Below are 22,431 nucleotides of genomic sequence, written 5' to 3' on the forward strand. Positions count from 1 at the left end.
CAGGCTTTCCATCTTCCCCTGATGCCCAAGTTCAGCCCCTCCGAATGCCTGAACCGGACGAGTCTATCTTTCTGGACGCGAAGTTGGGGCTTTCCCCAGGCCTCCGGGCTGGCAGGACCGGCAGGGGCCTCGCGCCGTCCTTCGGGACCGGAACAAACAGCCGCTGACCCCGGGAGGCCCGGGTCACCTTCACCCTCGCCTTGCCCTCCACCTCGCAGCCCTCTCCCCTCCGGGGACCGGTCTCCACCGCTGGCCTCCCTCCGGGCGGGAGGGACACTTGTGCGAGCTCGGCCGCGCTTCCCGGGGCGCCGCATCCGCCGCCGAGATGCTGGCAGCTCGGGACGGCCCCGCGCGGCCCTCTCCTTATTTATCCACCCGGCAGTTTCCATGGCTCCGCAGCCATCCTCCGCCCCCTTCCCGGCGCACAGTCCGGCGGCGGGCGCGACGGGCCCGGTGGGGGCGGCGGGGGGCGTGCGCGGCGCCGGGACCGGGCGGCGCTCCCCAGTCTTACCCCCGGGGCGGCCGGGCCACTTCTGCAGCCCGGGCCCGGCCCCCGGCCCGCTCGCCTGCACCCCGATCTGCTCCCCGCCGGGCCTGTCGCCGGGGCCCCAGGCACAGCGCAGCCCCCGGCCCGGCCGGCGGCGCGGGGGAGGGGCGCGGCGCAGGCAAAGTTGCTGAGTTGCTTTGCACGCTCAGAAGTTGCAGCTGAGACGGCAGCTTCCCGCCCCCTTCCTGGACTCGGCGACTCGAAACACACACCCCACCCGTCGCCACCCGCTGCCTGCCCTCGCCCCCGCCGCCCCGGCCCGGACTCGGCAGCATCCCCGCCCGGAGCCCAGGTTTCCAGCGGAGTCGGGTTGGGGGCGGGCGCGCCCCACCTCCCCGCTCCGTCCCAGGGAGGGGGAAGCGGCGGCGGGCGGATAGCCGCGCGACCAGGGCGCTTTCGCACTTTGTAAAGCTGAGCAGTTGGGTAGGGGTCGCCCCCCGACCCCCGCGCCCTCCCCGGGCGAAGCGGGGTTTGCAGAGCGAGAACCGGGCAGTGTTCCCATCGCCTCCCGCGGGGGTTTTCGCCAGGCAGGCGGGAGGGGCTCCGCTAAGGGGCTGAGGTCGCCAACAGGTGCTCGCGAGCCCATGTGACGGGGGAGGGGCCGCGCAGGGGAAGCCGGGGTGGAGGTGGGGTGGGGGTGGCGGCGGGCTCCCTCCCTCCCTCCCTTCTCCCCCTCCCTCCCGGTCCCCCGCGGAGCCCGACGCCGCGCGCACCCCGCCCGCGGCGGCCTAGGGAGAGCTCGCGGGTGGCTCTCCGGGGCGCTGGTGCCCTCGCGGCCTGCCCGGGAGGAGGAGGAAGAGGAGGGGGAGGGAGGGGATGCGAAAGTGGGTCAGGAATGTAACTGGACGCTGCGCACCCGCACGCACCTCCTCCCCCGCCCCCATACCGGCAGCGGCGGCCCGCGCAAGCCTTGGAAAGCGAGTCTTTTGCCGTTGTGGTTCCCCAGCCTTATCGGTGGACGGTTACCAGGGGATCCCGAGGGATGTGTTTCCCTGTGACCCTTTGGGAAGAAAAACTTAGTTGCCTCAGTAACCGAGCTTGGCTTGGATGGGAGGATGCAGTGAATGTTCTAGGTGAGCCTGAGGGTGAAGAGGCGGCAGTTGCACTAGGGAGCGGATTAACTTTTCTTGTTACTGAACCAAGACGTGAAAGAAAAGCTGGAGAGGAGGTGGGTTTTTGCCCTGCTTCTTGTGTGTTTGTTTGTTTGTTTTCCTGCCGTCTCAGAGAACATAAATTCAACATCTTTGCGTTAGAGTTTGAGTCTCCCAAATGCAGGCCCGGGCTGCCATAAGTTTACCAACGTTCTTAGCAAACGCTCCCTTTGAAGTTGGTACCTTCGAGTCGGAAGGAGCAGGGGACAGGGACAGTGACAGTTTTGTATTTGAGGAAGGCCTGAGAAACAAACATGGAAAGGCCTTTATTAAAAGGAGAAGAAAAAAATCAGCAAAAAAACCCCCCACACTCAACCCTCCTCAAAGCAGGAGAAATGAGAGCAGTCCAGTTAGTTCCCTCCGGAGCCCAGCGGCACCTCACACCCCGAGCATGTGATTAGGAGAGGGAGGGTCCAGCTTTTAAAGAGATGGGCTTTGGGTTTGGGTGCTGGTGATGCAAGCGGAGTCAAGGAAGAAATAACAGTAAGCAATGAGGTTGCGAAGCAGTGCAGCCCGAACCCTTCTTGAGCACCTTTCCAGAGAGCTGTCGCATTTTTCCTCTGCTGGTTTGGTCCAGGAGACCTCAGTTACAGAGGGCAGGCTAGGGCTGCGGAACCAAGGCCCAGAAAGCTGCGAAGCTTCAGGCCCCAAAGAAACTGCTGGAGTTTTACTCAAGAAGCCAGGAGGGGTGTGTTATCCTCTAGAGAGATCCTAAGAGTTAGCCGAAGAAAAGCTAGCTGACTTAGCACTTAATGTAAATTTCTGTTTCCAAAGCAACCCTAGAGAAAGAAAACTAAATTGAGATGCATTTTGCATGAAAGAGTCTATATTCATAGGAAGCAAAAACTGGTCAGTTGAATTTCGGTACATTGAATCATAGTCTACGTTTATATGTAAAAGAGGAGGTTATTTTGTGATGAAAACTTTTGTGGAGATCTAACCATCCCTAGTCTATTTTTATTTTATTTTTTAACTTTGTTGTGTTTTCTCAGTAAAATGGGAGTAAGAATAATAATGCTTGATCTGCTTTGGGGTAGTAGACTGGACTTTTTCTATTACTTTCTAGATAGAGGATCTTCAGTTCAACTGGCAAAAGTCTTTATTTTCGCTTATGGTGTTTTCCTGAACTGTACAACAGCTGAAGCTGGAAACGGACCAATTCCATACCCTGGATAGTCTTGCATTTGAATGAAAGTGGCAGAGTTATGCAGAACTTTTCTGGAAACTTGAAAAAAAAAATGAAGACGTTCATGATCTTAGATTTGGTCACCCTGTTAGGGAGCATGATTTCCTTCTGTGTGAGATAATGAGACTGTCAAATCTTGGTTCAAACCAGCATTGTTGCTATAGAAATGAATTGAAAATTTAAGTAAAAAATGAAGTGGCAGACTTCCTTTTTCCCCCCATCCCTTCTCCCCACGCCTCAATTTCTTCTACATTCATGAAACATTTCTATGTAGGGTGATCTTCATTTTAGTTATAAATCAGATCTATAAAGCAAGTTAAATTAAGGAATAAATATCTGTTAAGAAAGGATTGACAATAGAGTCCTTAATATTGTGTGTTCTTGTATATTTCAAACGTGTTACATAATTTGGGGGGCACTTTTCAAGAAATTGCCTATGTGTAGCAGGTTTCCACATAGATTATTTTGGACAATGCATTTGTAACTGTTTACTCACTGCTACCCCCAAAATATTTTTTTCAGTGAACATGTGCTTTAAACATTTTAGCCACCTATTTTGTCTATAGCACTGTGTTAACTTAAGCACTGTGGAGATCACACAGTGGAGAGAGGCATGTTCATGTTCCTAAAAAGACTGAAGTCTAATATGTTTTAGTTGGGGGTGGTTACAGCTAGATGATAAATATAAGAAGTTTAACAGTTCAGGAGTTAAAACACCAGGAAAAAATATGTGCCTGTATGCCTAAGAAGAGATGATGGATTCATAGATGAAAGTTAAAATGAGTTGAGAAGTAGAATGAGAGATTAAAAACATTCTTTTCCTTCTATTTATTCTCTAAAATAGTAGCAGTGAACCTGTATTGTTTCCGTGTAAGAATGAGGGTTTGCTCTTTTTTAGGGAGATCTTGCCAGACAGCTAGTGTACAATTGACTGTCAATGAAAAGTCAGGCGCAAAGTGCTCAGGAACTTCCAGGGAGGGGCAGAGGGCAGAGGGTGAAAGGGAAGGTAAAAGGGAGAGGGCAAACCCTTACTTAGCAAAGGCTCAGATGTGGCAGTGCTGGGCGTGTCCTGGGTAGCTGTGAGGTGGCAGCCATCAGGAAGTGCTCCCGAGGGAGTTGGTAGAACTTGAACTTAGGCCGTACAGGGTGGACATGATTTTAATAGCTAGAGAAAGACAGACCTTCCTAGTGGTAGAAGGAAGATAAGCCGCGAGGCAGGAAGTCGCAGGGAACATTGGGGGAATTTGAATGGATCGTCTTTGCTCCTGGAGATGGATCAAGTATGAACTTTGTCATTTGAATGATAGGTTTAGGGACAGACCAGTTAGGGACCTTGAATGCCTGGGCCACTGTTGGTGTTAGGACTTCATCTGCAGGTAATGGGGAATTGTGACAGGATTTTGAGCAAGGAAAATACGTGGTCACTGTTGGATTTGGGGAAGGTTAATCTTGTGCGTTTTGTTGGGAATGGGAGGTCAGGGACCATGAGTGGCTATTGCCACTGGGACCCAAGGGCCTGGACAAGGGTTGTATCAGTGGGACCTTGGTTGGAAGGCGATGCTTGGAGAGTTATTTATTTTCTTTTATTTATCTTATTTATTTATTTTTGGCTGCATGGGGTCTTCGTTGCTGTGCACGGGCTTTCTCTAGTTGCAGTGAGCGGGGTCTACTCTTCATTGCGGTGCCTGGGCTTCTCATTGCAGTGGCTTCTCATGTTGCGGAGCACGGGCTCTAGGCGCGTGGGCTTCAGTAGTTGTGACGCGTGGGCTTCAGTAGTTGTGACGCGTGGGCTTAGTAGTTGTGGCACCCGGGCTTAGTTGCTCTGAGGCATGTGGGATCTTCCCAGACCAGGGCTGGAACCCGTGTCCCCTGCATTGGCGGGCGGATTCTTAACCACTGCGCCACCAGGGAAGTCCCGTGAGTTGTTATAAATGGAAAATTGACAGTACTTTATAGTGTTTGGATGTGGACCTGAAGCATCCAAGATGACTGCGGAGTTAAATCTAGATGCCTTGGCAGGTGGTACTATGAACAGAAATTGGAACAGGAAGGCAGTGTTTAAGGTAAATTGAAGGGTTGATTTCAGAAGTGGAATTGGAAGCCGTGATTGGCAGCTGGGTTTAGGTGATTTAGGGAGGATGGATGGGTCTTGGCTGAAAGTAGAGGGTGAGTCATCTACAGAGAAGTAAGTGATGATTGGTCCTAAATTTGAACTTGGTGGCAAAGGACGAATTTTAGGGTACATTCATGATTAGAATTTATATATATACCTATATACATATGTATACATTCCAAAATTCTCCTGGGAATTCCCTGGTGGTCCAGTGGTCAGGACTCTGTGCTTCCACTACAGGGGTACAAGTTCGATCCCTGGTGGGGGAACTAAGATCCCTCAAACCGTGCAGCAAAAAAAAAAAAAAAAAAGATTCTCCTCCTTCCTTGTAAAGCACTGGAAGGTAGTCATTCCTGAGGCTTTAGTTAGAGCCAATCTACTGAATCAGCATTGTGGTAACCCAAGTACTTTACCCAGTAGCTCCCAAACCCGGCTCAACAGATTAAGGGGTACAACCCCATAGGCACTGAATCAGAATCTCCCGGGCTGGCAGGCTGTGTGTTATATAAGCGTTACAGGCCACTCTGATACAGATTCCTCTTGGGGAACCAGTGCCTCCGTCAGTGTGTTCTACAACCTGAGACCTCCCGGGAGCCTCCCGTCTCTCCCCAGGAGAGCAAGAGTTCTTCCTTTTCACGTGTTAGTTTCAATCTGTTCTTGTGCTTTTGTGTCTGATGGACAGCCATTGATAGGCAATGCTGGAAGTTGTATTTATATCCAGAGGACCTGCTGCTTTACAAACTTAGCATGGGTTTGCAAGCCTGGATGGATGTGTCAGAAGAGCTCTGCCCTGCTAGGTAGGAAGCAGGTTTGGGGTTGAAGCGCTGTGTTCGGGGCTGACTCACACTCTGTCCATCGAAGTATGTCGAGATGATGCAATAGACCGGGCCCTGGGCAGACTACTTCCTGTACCTTTGGATACGTAGACCCCGGGCCTGGTATTTGGCAATATTCTCGGGAGGAGACTGACTGATTGGCTTATCCTCTTCAAGGGAGTTGAGTAGTCAGAGGTAAGGCGGGGCAAGCTGTGAGCTCTAAACAGCAGTCTAGAGTTTAGAGAGAACCAGTCCAGTTTAGAGAGAATGGCGAGTCAGGAATTCAGGGCTGGATTTCTAAAGGGTGATGACCGTTCACACCTTTTCCAAGGAATACTTGTCTATCTGTGTATCTCATTGCTTTATTGTCACAAAAAACAAATGTCTGTCCTTTTGAGCGGCAGCAGACATTTTGTCACTTCCAGTTAACCAGGTGCCGATTATCCGGCTGCAAGGTGTCATTTGCTCTTTTTTATCCTTTCCTGTTTATAAGCTATAAAGAGACAAATTCTCATGTCCGTATCATTACATGTCTGGTGCACTAGCAGGCAGACACTAATGATTAAAATTCATGGTGGAGGTTGGAGGGGCAGCATCCTCTCCCTGCAGAAGCCAGTGGTGGGGTTTTTTTCTCGTTGACCTTTTACTTTACCCCTACCAAACAACAGTAGAAAATGATGGAATCAGGGTTGTTGTGTTTTTTTTTAATTGTGGTAAAGTACATATAACATAAAATGGACCATCTTCAACAACTTTAAGTGTGCAGTTCAGTACTGTTAAGCACATTCACGTTGTTATGCAATGGAATCTAGGCCTTGAACTTCATTTAGAATATAAGGGAGTATTCTAAACATATCAGAAAATGAAACCCAAGGTACTCAAGAAACTGTGAGTGAGAGAGGATGGTATAAGATGCAGACCCTTAGAGCACTCATGTGAGAGGGGAGAGATGGCAGGTAGATGGATGGCCCGTCTGCGGGATGGGCTTGTCCGAGAACATCCTTTTCAGCAGCTATTTGTGAAGTTAGACTACAGGGGGGAAAAGGCGATTTTGTGCTTGAGATTTCTTTAAGAAGCCAGAAATCGGGCTAGCATCTTTTTCCTTTTAATTTTTAAAAATTTTATTGAAATATAGTTGATGTACAATGTTGTATTAATTTCTTCTGTATAGCAAAGTGACTCAGTTATACATATATGTATATATTTTTTTCATATCCTTTTCCATTATGGCTAGCATCTTGATACACAGATTTTAAAGTCTTCTTGAAGCTCTGAGTGTAAAATGAAAGAGCTCAAATGAGAATTTACAGCATCTAATTTACACAGTTTTCTAGCATCTCCAGAGTTTGTTTTGTGTATTCTGCGGCGTGTATAGAGTTTTGTACACGTTTTGCATTCTCTTGATCACACTGAGGGGTAGGTAGTATTTACTGCTGTTGTCCTAGTTCTCCTAGTGACATGTATCATATTATTATTTATGAAAATATGGGTATTAACAGCCAAAAAACTTCTAAATGAGCAAGAACCTCTAAATTTATGAGCATGTCAATGATCACATGGTAAATAGAACGATTTTTAAGGTTAAATAGGTAAGATTCACAAGAAAGATTGGAGACATGATTGCTGTTCACTTTTTTCCCCCCATTAGAAAATTTATTTTCACAACCCCTTACTGTTTGCACTCATTCCTAATACCCACAAAACAGGTTTCAAGCTGCTCAGTCCAACAGGATGTCAGCCGCAGTTCCAAAGAAGCTGTGGGTTCGTGTTTTACCAAAGGAGAGATGCTTGTTTTCTCTCTCACAGCTTTGGGAATTGATGGCTTGTTTAACAACCCTCCGTTTAAAAAGTGCTGCTGAATTTGAGAAAACTTAACAGAACGGCTCTGAGTTTATCTTATTCCAAACTGCTTTAGTAAACTTTTGCTTATCAGCCCTGTGAAGATGTGTTAAAAACCAGCTTGGCAACGTTTTTTTCATATAGCATGCTAGAGGGCCTTGAGAAAAGAGTTTTGAAGCAATATCAGCATTGGGACTAAAACGGAACACTTTTAAACAAGAATCCTCATATGTTTCTCTGCATTTGGAGAACTCATCTTTTAAAAGCCAAGATTTCATAGTAGGACTGAATTACCAGTGGAAGGTTTTCCTACGGTAGCAATAACAGGCAAAGGCAATTAGAATTTCACGAAGAACTTGGAAGATGGTTTCTTTTGTATGGATACCTACATATTCACAATCCTGCGCCCACGCATGACACCAATATAATTTACTGAATTCTGTTTAGAAGCAGTCTTTTAAAAAAATATATTTATTTTTGGCTGCGTTGGGTTTTCGTTGCTGCGCGCAGGCTTTTCTCTAGCTGCGGCGAGCGGGGGCTGCTCTTCGTTGCGGTGCGCGGGCTTCTCATTGCGGTGGCTTCTCTTGTTGCGGAGCACGGGCTCCAGGCGCGCGGGCTTTAGTAGTTGTGGCTCGCGGGCTCTACAGCGCAGGCTCGGTAGTTGTGGCGCGCGGGCAGAGTTGCTCTGCGGCATGTGGGATCTTCCCGGAGCAGAGGTCGAAGCTGTGTCCCCTGCCAATGCAGGCGGATTCTTAACCACTGCGCCACCAGGGAGGTCCTAGAAGCAGTCTTTATGTAGATTTTTGAATACTTTGCACTCTGATGGTATTGAAATACAGATTTCAGACGAGAGTTTTCAGTAAAGGATTACTTTGAGGGTCAAGGAGTTATTTTTTATAAGGTACAGTCACTCGAGAGATTTGAAGGATATGAATCAACAGTTCTGTACTGCAGTTTTAGAGCATGTTTGTCCTTGAAGCCACGAGCTTCAGCTGACTTGCCAAAGGAAAGCAGCAGTTAATTCATGTTGCTCCGTCATTAATCTACAGAAAATGAAAGTTCAGATGGTCCTGGGAGTCTAACATATCTCAATTTTGTTTTCTTTTAAAGCTGAGTTCTTACATTTTACTAGAAAAATAGTCCAGCTTTTAAAGTAGACAATCCAGCAGTCGACAGGTGCCTGTCTTACGGTGAAACCCTGTGATGCCGAATGTGGGACATTTCTGTGCTGTGTGTTAGTACAGAACCTTCCTGCTCCATCACCGTGCCCTTCGCGTTGTCATTTCTGTGTTGAACAGGGCCTTCACCCTCCTGAAATGTCAGCCGAGGCCTCAAACTCGGCTGTGTTTTCCCTTTGATTACCTTGGTTCTGGGCCAGCCTCGTATTCCACACATCCAGCATAGGCAGTAGAGTTGCTTCTTGATGTTGAGCTGTTAATCTTTTTATTGTTTCCTGTCACTTTTCCCCATAATTGATCCTCTTGAGCCCAAGGGGGGGAAAGTGATGAAAATGACTTTGAAAACAGCTTTGAGAAGGAGTATTTTATGTTGGACTTGGGTCTTACCTGAGACGGTAAAACAATGGCAAAAGCACAGTCTGCTTCGTAAGGCAGAACCTCAGCCCTCACACCGAGTGAGCTAGATTCGAATGGACGCTTTGCAGGAGAAGTGAAGAGGGTTTTCCTGGTGTTTTTGCAGTGACTCAGACATGCAAGTGTGTGGAGTGAAGGATGGCGAGAACCCGCAGGTGGTTTGCATTTAGTTCTATGCAAAGGCTACAGAATGAGGTCCTCTTTCCTTTGGAATTAAAAATACAATTCTTTCTGAGCTGTAGGCTTTCTCGTATATTCTCTCCCCAATATTCCCTCTATCCCACATTCAATTCACTAATTCTTGCTTTGGCTTTGGAAGCTCTGCCTCTACCCAGCCCTGGAGTGTGCCAGGTCGCCCACTGGAATTTGAGAAGAAAATATTAGAACCTCAATTGTATTTTTAGCTTGTCCTTTTTTCTTTTTTCCAGTTTGTTAAAATTGTGGTAAAAAAGATATAACGTAAGATTTGCTGTCATGATCATTTTTAAGGGTACAATTCAGTGACATTCATTACATTCACAATGTTGTGCAACCATCACCACTGTCTATTTCCAAAATTTGTCATCACCCCAGACAGAAACCTGCACCCATTAAGCAACAACTCCCCACGTCCATCTTGACTCTCTAATCTACTTCGTCTCGTATGCCTGTTCTAGATATCTCTTACGAGTGGAATCGTACAATGTATGTCCTTTGGGGTCCGGCTTATTTTTTTTTTTTTTTTTTTTTTTTTTTTTTTTTTTTTTGTGGTATGCGGGCCTCTCACTGTTGTGGCCTCTCACGCTGCGGAGCACAGGCTCCGGACGCGCAGGCTCAGCGGCCATGGCTCACGGGCCCAGCCGCTCCGCGGCATGTGGGATCCTCCCAGACCGGGGCACGAACCCGTGTCCCCTGCATTGGCAGGCGGACTCTCAACCACTGCGCCACCAGGGAAGCCCCCCGGCTTATTTTTTTGCATAATATTTTCAGAGCTCATCTATGCTGTGTCATGTGTTAGTACTTCATTTCTTTTTATGGCTGAATTATATCCTATTATATTGACTGTGTATAGTACATTTTGTTTATCTGTTCATCCGTTGATGGACATTTGGGTTGTTTCCACACTGGCTATTTTGAATAATGCTGCTGTGAACATGGGTATAAAAGTGTCAGTGGAAATCCCTGTGTTCAGTGCTTTTGGGTATATGTTGAATATTTACCTAACACTGGAATTGCTGGGTCATGTGGTAGCTCCACGTTTAACATTTTGAAGAACTGCCGAACTGTTCTCCCCCGTGGCTGTACCAATTTATATTCCCAGTAGCAATATACGAGGGTTGCAATTTCTCCACATCGTTCCCAGCCCTTGTTATTTTCCATTTCTTTATTATAGCCACCCCAGTGGATCTGAAGTGGTATCTTGTGGCTTTGATTTCCATTTCCCTGATGACTAATGATACTGAGCATCTTTTCATGTGCTTATTGGTCAGTAGTATGTTTTCTTTAGAGAAATGTCTATTAAGTCCTTTGCATTGTGCATTCTTGTATATGTTTCGTAATGCCTAAGAGTAGTATACAGTTTATAAATTAAAATATACATATGCTAGGATATATGCAAGGTGTTTTTTAAAGATGGGGGATGTACTTTTTGAAAGTTTGGGATGTACTTTTTTTTTTTTTTTTTTTTTTTTGCGATACGCGGGCCTCTCACTGTTGTGGCCTCTCCCGTTGCGGAGCACAGGCTCCGGACGCGCAGGCTCAGCGGCCATGGCTCACGGGCCCAGCCGCTCCGCGGCACGTGGGATCTTCCCGCACCGGGGCACGAACCCGCGTCCCCTGCATCGGCAGGCGGACTCTCAACCACTGCGCCACCGGGGAAGCCCTGGGATGTACTTTTTAAAAGTCCATTATTATGGACTATAAAAATGATCTATTTTATTTCTTAGTGCCTAACCTTAGCAGGAAAATACTCATGAAAATTCCTAAGCTTTCTGGGGCGCGGGGTGGGGAGCGGAATCCTATTTGGTCAAATGTAATGTGTTTACTGGAGCCGCCATATGAAACTAACCACAGGGTCCCAAGAATATCTTTTGGGATGTTTTCTTTCCGTACTTAAGAAAGTAAATCTCCGTGGCTGGTTTTCAAGTTAGACTTGGCTATGCTCAATCCTATTTTGTGGTTAATAATGGCATTTCAGGGTTCTAGCGTATCTTATTAAGAGATGGAAATGGTTTTTCATGCCATGTCACATAGGGGAGCCAGAAGGCATAGAATGAATCTAAAGGAAGAGGCTTAGCTCTAAAATAATGATGATGATGATGATGATACTTATTATGTCATTTATAAAACTAATTTGATTGTATAAAGAGATTAGCTTTGGGGGGATTGAACTGGCCTATGTAATGACCCAGTAAAAGCATTTTAGGCCTTGGATTTTTTTAAAAAAGCGGATTGGTTTTCCCATTGTTGTTCTATTCTCTGAAAGTAAACTTTGTGCAGTTACCCTAAAATGCCGACTTCTATCAAGGGCGTGACATCACCATCCTAGTACATCCTGGTGTATTTCTTGGAAAGTGTCCACACTGGCAGGCGTTTTCCAAATAAAACATTTGTTTCAGTAAACAAGTGTTTTACCCGGCAGCCCAAGTGGAGAATTTTAAAACCAGTGTTTGTTTTGCAAGCAAACATTTTGTTTCAATCCTTGCAGCTAAACAAGTGGGTAAGATTTAAGTGGCCTCCTGGTAAAAACAAATGCAGACCATTTTCAGAAAACTTCGGCTGAGCAGAAATCTATTTGCTGTTAGAGTGTGAGTTTAGACATTCAGGGAAATAATTGGTACTTTCTATAGAGTTCTGTACTTAGTTTCAGTCAGAGTGGAAAGTCTTAGGTCTGGGTAAAGGCTCTGAATTTTTTTTTTAAGGCAAAAGATGAAGAAATATAAAAGAATCATGAAAAGTATTCATTTTGCATATTTAAATTTTATAGCTTGCCTTTGAAATGTGACTAAACCATCATCAGGTATTCGCTCTGCATTTGTTACCGCTTTTCTAATTATTTTGATGGTAATTCCTCCAATGTGTCATCGAATCCAACATCCACGTTAATTATCAGCCTTCACCTTTTGACTTTTATAAAAATTGTGGTATAATCAGACTTTGGTGAGCTGTTATTACTCTTACTTAGGGTTCCTTGTAATCGAACATTCATTCTGTCTTTGATGGACTATCTTTTGGAATACGTCTTCCAGTTTTTTACATTTGAAAGTTTGCTTGTGATGTGCTTTTCTCTTTATTTGTTTGTTTGTTTGTTTTGTGGTACGTGGGCCTCTCACTGCTGTGGCCTCTCCTGTTGCGGAACACAGGCTCCGGACGCACAGGCTCAGCGGCCATGGCTCACGGGCGCAGCCGCTCCGTGGCATGTGGGATCTTCCTGGACCGGGGCACGAACCCGTGTCCCCTGCATCGGCAGGCGGACTCTCAACCACTGCGCCACCAGGGAAGCCCGTGCTTTTCTTTTTAAAAAGCAGGCCTCTTTCCTAATCAGGACATAGGCAGTATTACACCTTCTTAAGAGGATAATCAGAAGTTTTGATATATAGCATATATGCAGAAGAGTATTAAAAAAAAATATATATATATGTTTTAATTAGCAAGTGGACATGCATGTAACCCCCATCCACATTCAGCAATAGAACATAGCCTTAGAATGTTCTCCGCTTTAAAACCACCTCCCTCTTCCGTCCGTAGGAAGTTTACAGCTGTGTAGGTATCCTTAAATGACATCATTTAGTTTTGCAAGTGCTTGGTGTATATTACATTTTACCTGTTTGTTTTCATCAACGATATAATCACAAGACTTAGCCACGCTGATGCCTGGACCTGTGGTTCAGTCGCTGTTGTTGTTTGGGGTTCCTGTCCCGTTGATGTGGCCATTGGAGCTGTTTGCAGCTTTTGGGTCCTACGACAAAGGCCGTCAAGAGCATTTATATATATATATGGCTTCTAGTACCGTTGTGCAGAAGTTTCTCTAGGGTGCATGTGGTGTGGCGTGGGCGGTAGATTGTTGGGTCGCGGGTATTTGTAATTTTAACTTTACTGTAACTCCAGCCTGTTTTCCGAAGTGCTTGGTTCAGTCTGTGCTCCTTCTGACAACGATTGGGAGTTCTTACTGCTTCACATCTTCACCAGAACTTGGTATCCTTAGACTTTGTCATTTCTGCCGGTCTGATGAATATGAAATGGTGTCGTATTGTGGTTTTAATTTGCTTTTCCCCGATTAATAACAAGGCTTATTGGCCATTTTGATACTCCTTTTTCTTAAGAGCTTTCCCATTTTTCTATGGATTGTCTTTTTCTTACTAATTTGTAGGCTTCCTTTATATATTTTGGAATGAGTCTCTAGTTGATTATACGTGTTGCAAATAACGCCTTCCACCTTGACTTGTCTTATTATTCCATTTACGATGCCTTTGCATGCTCACAAACTCTTAATATTATTAGATTTATCAATGTTTTTCCTTTATGGTCAATATTTTTCTTTCTTTCTTCCTTCCTTCCTGCCTGCCTGCCTGCCTGCCTGTCTGCCTTTCTCTCTTTCTTTTTGGCTGCGTTGGGTCTTTGTTGCTGCACGTGGGTTTTCTCTAGTTGCGGCGAGCGGGGGCTACTCTTCGTTGCGGTGCGCGGGCTTCTCATTGCAGTGGCTTCTCTTGTTGTGGAGCACGGGCTCTAGGCACATGGGCTTCCTAGTTGTGGCACACGGGCTCAGTAGTTGTGGCTCACGGGCTCTAGAGCGCAGGCTCAGTAGTTGTGGAGCACGGGTTTAGTTGCTCCACGGCATGGGGGATCCTCCCAGACCAGGGCTCCAACCCGTGTCCCCTGCGTTGGCAGGCAGACTCCTGACCACGTGCCACTGGGGAAGTCCCTTCTATCTTGTTGAAGAAATTCTTCCCTCTCCCAGGTTCATGAAGCTATTCTCCTGTATTCTCTAGAGTTGTGCCTTTCGCGTGTGATTTCATTGTATTTTATTTATCTGAAACTGATTTTTGTGAATGTTCTAAGGTAGGAGACTATTTTCGTTTTTTGTCTATTTAGGTACCATTTGTCTATTTATTTACGTATCCACGTAACCTGGAATACTTACCACCTGTGTCATCAACCACGTGGCCATTGTGCTATGTCTGTTTCCGTGCTCTCTACTCAATTCCACTGGTCTCTTTGTCGATCCCTTAATTATCACAGCCTCACAGCGAGTCCTGATGCCTGGGAGGGCCTGTGCTTCCATTAAGCATGTCTTGGTGTTCTTGGCTTTTTGCCCTTCTATATACATTTTAGAAACAGAACAAATTCCCTAACAGAACCTGTTGGAGTTATTATTAGGACTGCACTGAATTTGTAGGCCTGACGTGTTTACAACAGCGAGTTCACCACATCGAAAGGCGGGGTGTAGTCTTTAAAGAATGGTGCCCAAAATAACAAACCATAAAAAAAAAAAAAAAAAAAATGGGGCTTCCCTGGTGGCGCAGTGGTTGAGAGTCCGCCTGCCGATGCAGGAGACACGGGTTCGTGCCCCGGTCCGGGAGGATCCCACATGCCGCGGAGCGGCTGGGCCCGTGGGCCATGGCCGCTGAGCCTGCGCGTCCGGGGCCTGTGCTCCGCAGCGGGAGAGGCCACAGCAGTGAGAGGCCCGCGTACCACCAAAAAAAAAAAAAAAAAAAAAAAAATGGCGCCCACCTTCCTGTGCGCAGATCCCGACCCCACTCTTCACTGGCCACGTGGCCCTGCAGAAGCTCCGTGAGCCTCAGTTTCCTTATTTGTAAAATAGGGATCGTAATAGTACCTTCCTTACAGGATAATTGAGGGGATTAAATGACTACATGTGTTGCATATAATATGTGGAGGGTGCTTAAGATACTGTCTGGTACATAGTCAGTCCATGTTATATAAGTATTATACACGAACACTGATTTCTTCATGCTTATTTATATCATCTTCACCGTCCCAAGAAAGTTTTATAATGTTCTGTATAAAACCATATATAATATATAAAAAATACATTGCTACATATATATATAACATGCAGAAATATGTGTAATAATATTCCTGGGAAACGTAACCATTTTGATGCTATTGTAAATGGTATTTTAAAAGCTTTTTTGGGGGGTGTACAGATTATTGTGTTTTTCTTTAGTATGTTTTGTGAGCTGATTATGGTTATCTTTGATGAAGAATTATTAAGTGCTCGTGTTGCATAAGATACTTCTTGGAGCAGACAAGAAATGTGGACACTTCCATCTGGGTGATTGCCCATCATACTTGGTTTCATGGGATTGAACATTTTCCCATTTTGCATAATTTTAAACGGTTGTATCCTATTGACATCTGTTGTGGAAACCCATACGAGAGTTTTGGCAGCCTGGTTCATTTTATCTTGCATATCAAGCTGCTTTCAGTTCGTTGTTTCTTTTCAAGCTATGAACTCATTCTAGTTCCATACTTGATCACGCGCTTGAGATCGCGCGTTTTATTTACAATGCTCTTCCTTTCCCCGAAATTCTGTCCTAAAGATGCCACACCCTTTGAGATTGGAGTCACAGCTTCACACCTCGACTTGCATCCACTGCCAGTGACAATCCTCTGGGTGAAAACTCACATTGTTCATTTGCCGTTCTTTTGTCACACGTGTCACACACGTCTCTAAGGAGTTCTCATTTTTTAAAGAAGAAAGGAAAGGGAAAGGAATATACATATGTATATGTACCTCTCTCTCTGTATAGGTTCCCCTCAACTTGTCTGCCTCTGGTTTCAGTTCTCACCCCTCTGGTCACGTGGCAGTGCTGCCCCACGTGGGAGGTGAAGCCCCAAGCTCTGTATGATTTCATTTTGTGTCGCAGAAGGCAGAAACTCAAAGTGAAACCAACAAGAAAACCAATGTGTTCTTAATGGTTTTTACCCAAACCATAAATCCGTTTCTTGGAGGGAGAGGGGAATCACCAACGTCTGATCCAGTTTCTCTAGTGTGTTCCAGGCAGTGTCTGTCGCTTCAGTGATTATCTGCTGGGACTCAGGGGGTTCATTGAAAATGCAGGTTCCTGGACCTGATCTAGACCAAGGGAAGAAGACAAGCCGGGGAAAAGAGGAGGCAGGCATTTGCATATTTTAAACGATTCCCTGGTGGTACGGACAGGCAGGGACCTAGTGACAATATTGATGGTGTGGTAAGCTTAGATTTTCATCGATCACCTACCATTTAATGGACAATTTCAGAGAGGTTTAATATAGGGTCGCTGACACCTCTTAGGTGCCATGCGTCAGGCCCTTTATGTTTAAATCTATGAGTAGACCACTATTATTAGCCCCATTTTACAGAAGAGGAAACGGAGGCGCAGAGAGGTTAAATAACTTGCCCGGAGTCGAACATCTGATGCGGAACTGTCATTTTCTTTGTGGATCCTCAAAGCAAAATCCTGCCCTTTGTTAATTACAAAATAAGCTGGACACTAGCAGAAATGGACCTAAAGGGTCTATTTGGATCCGAACTGTGCCTTGGTATTGTGTCCTGTGCCTTATAAATCATTCATTCCTTTAGCAAGGCCTCAGGAGCATTTAGAATCCCGGTGGCTTAGGTAGGGATTCCTCAAAAGGAGGGCTTATACAGGAAATGAGAGTGTATCAGACAAACTCGTAACTTCTTAGCAGGTGCCCAAGGATAGATGAGAGGATGGTGGGGTGGAATAGAGGGGCTTCTGTCCATTGTTAACCTGTGCCAGGCTCTGTGCTGAGCGTTTACAGGTAATTTTTCATTTATGCCTCACAAGAACCCTGTTCATTGGCTTCTGTTGATCATTGACTGAACACACTTAGAGACACAAAGAAGCTCGCCCGTGGTCATACAGCGTCCAGGTTGTGATAGGAAGACAATGCTTACCTCTCTCTAGAACCTGGCTTTGAGCGACTCTATGTTCTGCTTCTGACTATGCAATCAAATAGGATTTTCTGTTTTCTAGAGGAGAATTACTCTCCATCTGATAGTGACCCAGACAGTCCAGTCACTAAGATCACTCTGAGGTTTAAAGAGATCTTCTCAATGGCTTATGATGTCATTCATCGTTTACTTGGCCTCCCCACTTTGCCCCCTGGTTCTGTTGCCCCTGCCTGGCCCGCCAGGTAAGAATCCTTCAGCGCTAATATGACGATGGCCAGGTTCATGGCCAATAACAAGATTGACGGATGTCTAGGGACTGGAGGAGGCCCAGAACTGTGTTTTTTGTTGGGTTGGTTTTTTAAATTAATGAATTCATTTATGGCTGAGTTGAGTCTTTGTTGCTGTGCATGGGCTTTCTCTAGTTGAGGCGAGCGGGGGCTACTCTTTGTTATGGTGGCTTCTCTTGTTGCTGAGCACGGGCTCTAGGCGCGTGGGCTCAGTAGCTGTGGCGCATGGCCTTAGTTCCTCTGTGGCATGTGGGATCTTCCCGAACCAGGGATCAAACCCGTGTCCCCTGCATTGGCAAGCAGATTCTTAACCACTGTGCCACGAGGGAAGTCCCCCAGAACTGGTTTTTGAAGGAACATCCTAGCTTTGCCCATAAGTACACCATTTGCTTACCACTGCGCAGAGGCGGGTTGGCCTTCTGTGCTCTAAGCAGCTCCTTAATTTTCATGAGAGGACGTTGAGTGTCTGGTATTGGGCCCTATGCAGGTGAATCTATTTGCAGGGCAGGAATAGAGATGTAGTCGTAGAGAATGGACACGTGGACACGGGGAAAGGGAGGGTGGGACGAATTGGGAGATTAGGTTTGACATAAATACACTACCATGTGTAAAGTAGATAGCTAGTGGGAACCTGCTCTATAGCATAGGGAGCTCAGCTCGGTGCTCTGTGACGACCTAGATGGGTGGGATGGGGGAGGTCCAAGAGGGTATACGTATACCTGATTCACTTCATTGTACAGAAGAAACTAACACCACATTGTAAAGCAATTTTATCCAATTAAAAAAAAGAGAGAGAGAGAGGGAATCCAATATGATTATGTTTGAGGCACTTCAGAATTGTAGTGTTTGGTCATGAAGAAACCTTAGAAATCATCCAGCTCAATTTCTCCATCTTACTGAAGAGGGAAGGAAGAACCTGCACATTAAGAGACTTGTTCCAGGTCTCTTAATGTGGAAGGTAAATAAGGAAGATTTACCTTATTTACCAGGAAGGTAAATAAGGAAGATTTACCTTCCTTATTATATGTTAGTTAGGCTAGTGATAAAATTATGATGTTTCTAAATGTACAATAGTGGATGATGAGAGAGACTCTTCTGAACTATTACCAGGCCTGCTGGAGAGCTTCACATCCAGCAAAGTGGAAAATCTCCTCATGGATGTTCCATTTTCTTATACAGGTTTTCAATGGAGAGGAAGAAAACCTAACAAAAAGATAATAAAAGGAAGAGGTACATATCGTTGTGAACGTCTTTATCACTTTTTAATCTTCTAGGCCCCCGACCTTATTATCGAGGCCTCAGACACACAGATGTGGGTTGTACCCTCTGACCCAGTGTCCTTGGAGAATGGGCATGTGAGTGGAGGAGACCTAAGAAAGAATCTGTTCATTAAGTTTACTGTTTGATTCATTAAAAATAATCCCACGAGTGTGGACCAGTTAAGGCAGTAACATCAGGGCCCATGCTGTGACCCCCTGCCTTGTCTTCTGCTCTACACCATACGAATTTTGTCACATTGTCATTGTCACATTGACTTCACACTGAGATACAGAAGAGCCCATGGCCTTTTTCTTTTCTTTTTAACATTTTGTTGAAGTGTAACGTGCTCACAGAAAAGTGCACATAGTATGAAGGGACAGCTCCCTGAATTTTCACCAGATGAACCCACCCCCGAGAGCTTTTGAGTACCACAGGGCTGGTTTCATAATCTGGTGTCACCATTTGCGATCTGTGTCACCTTGGGCAAATTATGGGACCTTTGTGCATCTTAGTTTTCTCACCTGGTGGTTGCTTTTCATAGGTATTTGTGGAGAGTAAAGATAATATATGTAACTTACCCAGGGTTGTTCTTCCTTCCCTCTAATCTGAGGAGAGCCTCTGCAAACTAACACCCTCAAAGTGGGTTACGTATGTGGTAGCTGGAAGTGTGTAATGTTAAGTAACCACTCACGTGTATCCAGAAATGTAGTTGACAATATGGATCAGAGAAAACAAATGCCCGCGACTGATTTTGGCCCAATCTCCTCGAGGGCTCACTGGGGAAGCTTGGTTTGGAGTAGGTTGAAGTTTTACCCAGTTTACTTATTCATATATACCCCGCTTCATTCCAAAAAGGGATCGTAGAGATATGCATAGTACAACATTATTTAAAATAAGTGAGGGAAAAATTAAAAAGAGAGGGGAAAAATAACTTAAAAAGAAAATATAAACGAATGAATGAATGAATGAGTGAATAAACAAGGAAATGAATCAAGGCTAAAGTAGAAACGTAAGCTAAAGCCTGGGGTGAGGTTGATACACAAAATAATGTCACGAAATCCAGCTCGTTTGCTAGATGTGGGCCTCAGAGCTGGCTTTGGTCAGCTTAGCACAAAGCAAATAGGGGAAATGATTAATAATGAGACTCACAGGGCCCTTGTGATATGAAAACAAACCAGTTGTGCAGGAGAAACACGATTTTTTCCTTGGCACCAAGACCTTCCTTCTGTGGGTCTTCACAAAGAGAATTTGATGCAAAGTGGTGAGATGCCCTGTAATTGATCAAATCATCTGCTTTGTAATGCTGTGTCTTAGCCTCCGCCTCTCTGTATACAGGGGGCACAAAGCCAACACCTAATTTAATAGAAACAGTTTTATAAATGACCATAAACTGATGAAATTCTCTTCTCCAATTTCTTTCAATGATACAATGAAAATTAACACAGGCTGGTTCCATGTAACAGAGAAATCCACTTGCGAAGTTTCTGAACCTACCAAGCAGCAGTGTGGTTTAAGCTTGATGGGACAAGAAGAATTTTGGACCGTTCTTCTAAAGAAGGCTCTGAGGGGGAAGCGTGCTTTTTAGGATGTGCCTGGGAAAAAGGGACTAGGAGAAACTGAAGGGAAGGGGGCTTTCTCGGTGTGAGCTGCGATCCGAGAGCCAGTACAGGCCTGGGCCTGCAGGACTTGACTTTGGGGAGAGGAAAACTATGCTTCATTGAAAACATTATAGTTCCTCACCACTGAGGAGCAGGTTTGGGGGAAGGATAATGAGGTCAGTTTGGGAGAGGTCGGGTTTGCAGCACCCCTACCTGGGAAGTTTTTTTACACACACACAGACACACACACACACTCAAATATATATCCTTGTCATTACGTTAAGTAGACTATCTGTCAGATTCCAGCTGAATGAGGGCATATACACAGAGGCAAATGATGAAAAATTGGGTTTAGTTTTGAAATTTGAAATTCAGATGTTTGTCAGATAAAACCACCCTTAATAGTAGCAACAAATAGTGTGTTTTCTTGCCGTCACTGGTAAAACAGTGGGTCTCAAAGTCTAGTTTGGAAGCTTAGGAATCCCTGATGTCCTCTCCATGGGTCCATGAGGTCAAACTATTTTTATAACAATAATAAGGTTGACTTTTTTCACTTTTTCTCTCTGGGCTTAGAGGATACGTGATGTGTGATATCACAACAGACCGCAGAGGGACTTCCCTGGTGGCGCAGTGGTTAAGACTCCACACTCCCAGTGCAGGGGGCCTGGGTTCTATCCCCGGTCAAGGAACTAGATCCCACACGCATGCCGCAACTAAGAGTTCACATGCTGCAACTAAGGAGCCCGCCTGCCGCGACTAAGACCCAGTGCAACCAAATAAATAAATATTTAAAAAACCCAAAAAACAAAAATCAGACTGCAGAGAACCCCAGCACCTTCTAAATCCAGGCATTAAAAGAGATTTGCAAAAATGTAAAGCTATGTATTCTTCTCATTAAATTTTTTTTGGAACACGGTTATTTTTCATAAAAATATGCTATTTATACTGATGTGATGGGTTTATCATTATTTTAGATAATAAATTTACTTTATCCTCGGTTTTAATTTCTAATATGGAAAATACTGACAGCTGTAAAACTACGCAAACAAAAGCTCTTTGGGATCATCAATAATTTTAAGACCAAAAAGTTTGAGAACCCCTGTATTAGGAGGATTCTTACCATAGACTTTTTTTTTTTTTTTTTTTACCGTGCCGTGCAGCATGCGGGATCTTAGTTTCCCAACCAGGGATCAAACCCGTGCCTCCTGCATTGGGAGCGCAGAGTCTTAAGCACTGGACCGCCAGGGAAGTCCCTGCCATAGACTTTTGATACCAGGCACTAATAATGGTACACAAAGAGGTGTCTACCTCACTGCCTGGACACAAACCTGCAAGTAAATATACAGAGTTGTTCCAAACAGTGTTGGCATCTCCGCTTTATCGGCGTGTTCCTACCACAGAGATTTAGTTAGCACTGGGATTATGGCAATTAATAAACAAGGTCTCTACCCTCTTGGAACTGATTTATAATAAAAGTGTGTCGAGAAATCAGAATCGTTAAGGATTTGCAGCGTACCAGAGGTCAGTGTATATTGCAACTCTGGAACTGGTAGAAGGTGAACCTCTGAGGGAATGGATATCACTCCTCGCTGTGGGCAACGCCCTGTGCTGAGTGCTTGTGTGTTACTTAACTTTATCGCAGTCTTGGATGGTCCATATCATCGTATGTCTTTATGAGTGCAGACACTGAGACTCAGAGAGGTTAGATCATTTGTCTACGTTGTCAGTTGATAAGAGATAGAACCAGGGTTTGTGCATTTTTGTAGCACCTTTGCTTTAGGTAGTCTTTCTCTTTTAAGGAAGCAGTAGATTTGCCCTTTCTTTCTCCCCACGTACACGTTGGAGGAAGGGCCTGTTGCCGTACTCTTGCAGCGCGTCTTGTGTGCCACGTTCTCGCACAGATGCGGAGAGTAGCGGTGAGGAAGCCTTCACATCCAGGTTGGGAGTCTTCCACTGTGGTAGCATCCAGGTGCATCGGGCTGACGTTATCTACGAAGGAGTTTCAGACAGTGTGGAACCTGTTTGACCGGCCGAGCCCACCCAGAGGGTACTAGACACCAATACGGTAACCACGGCAAGGTCTGTTTCCTTGTACCCTCTTTCTGCACAGCCAATTAAGATTTCAAATCACTTCCTTCTTTGC

At 45.4% G+C, this 22,431-nt stretch overlaps 1 protein-coding gene across 3 annotated transcripts in view; it reads left to right on the top strand.

Moving 5' to 3' along the window:
- Positions 1 to 742: 742 nt before the first annotated feature.
- RREB1 (ras responsive element binding protein 1) overlaps positions 743 to 22,431 on the top strand; it is a 180,350-nt gene continuing 158,661 nt past the window's right edge. For 2 of the 3 annotated variants that reach the window (XM_033863804.2, XM_033863810.2), the window contains exon 1: positions 1,277 to 1,715. The gene's annotated coding sequence lies outside the window, so the exon portion shown is untranslated. Of the gene's footprint in view, positions 840 to 1,276; positions 1,716 to 22,431 lie in introns of those variants that run through there. The other variant, XM_073810293.1, reaches the window with a different exon arrangement.

Source organism: Tursiops truncatus, chromosome 10 (assembly GCF_011762595.2).
Source record: "Tursiops truncatus isolate mTurTru1 chromosome 10, mTurTru1.mat.Y, whole genome shotgun sequence".
Taxonomy (NCBI): domain Eukaryota; kingdom Metazoa; phylum Chordata; class Mammalia; order Artiodactyla; family Delphinidae; genus Tursiops; species Tursiops truncatus.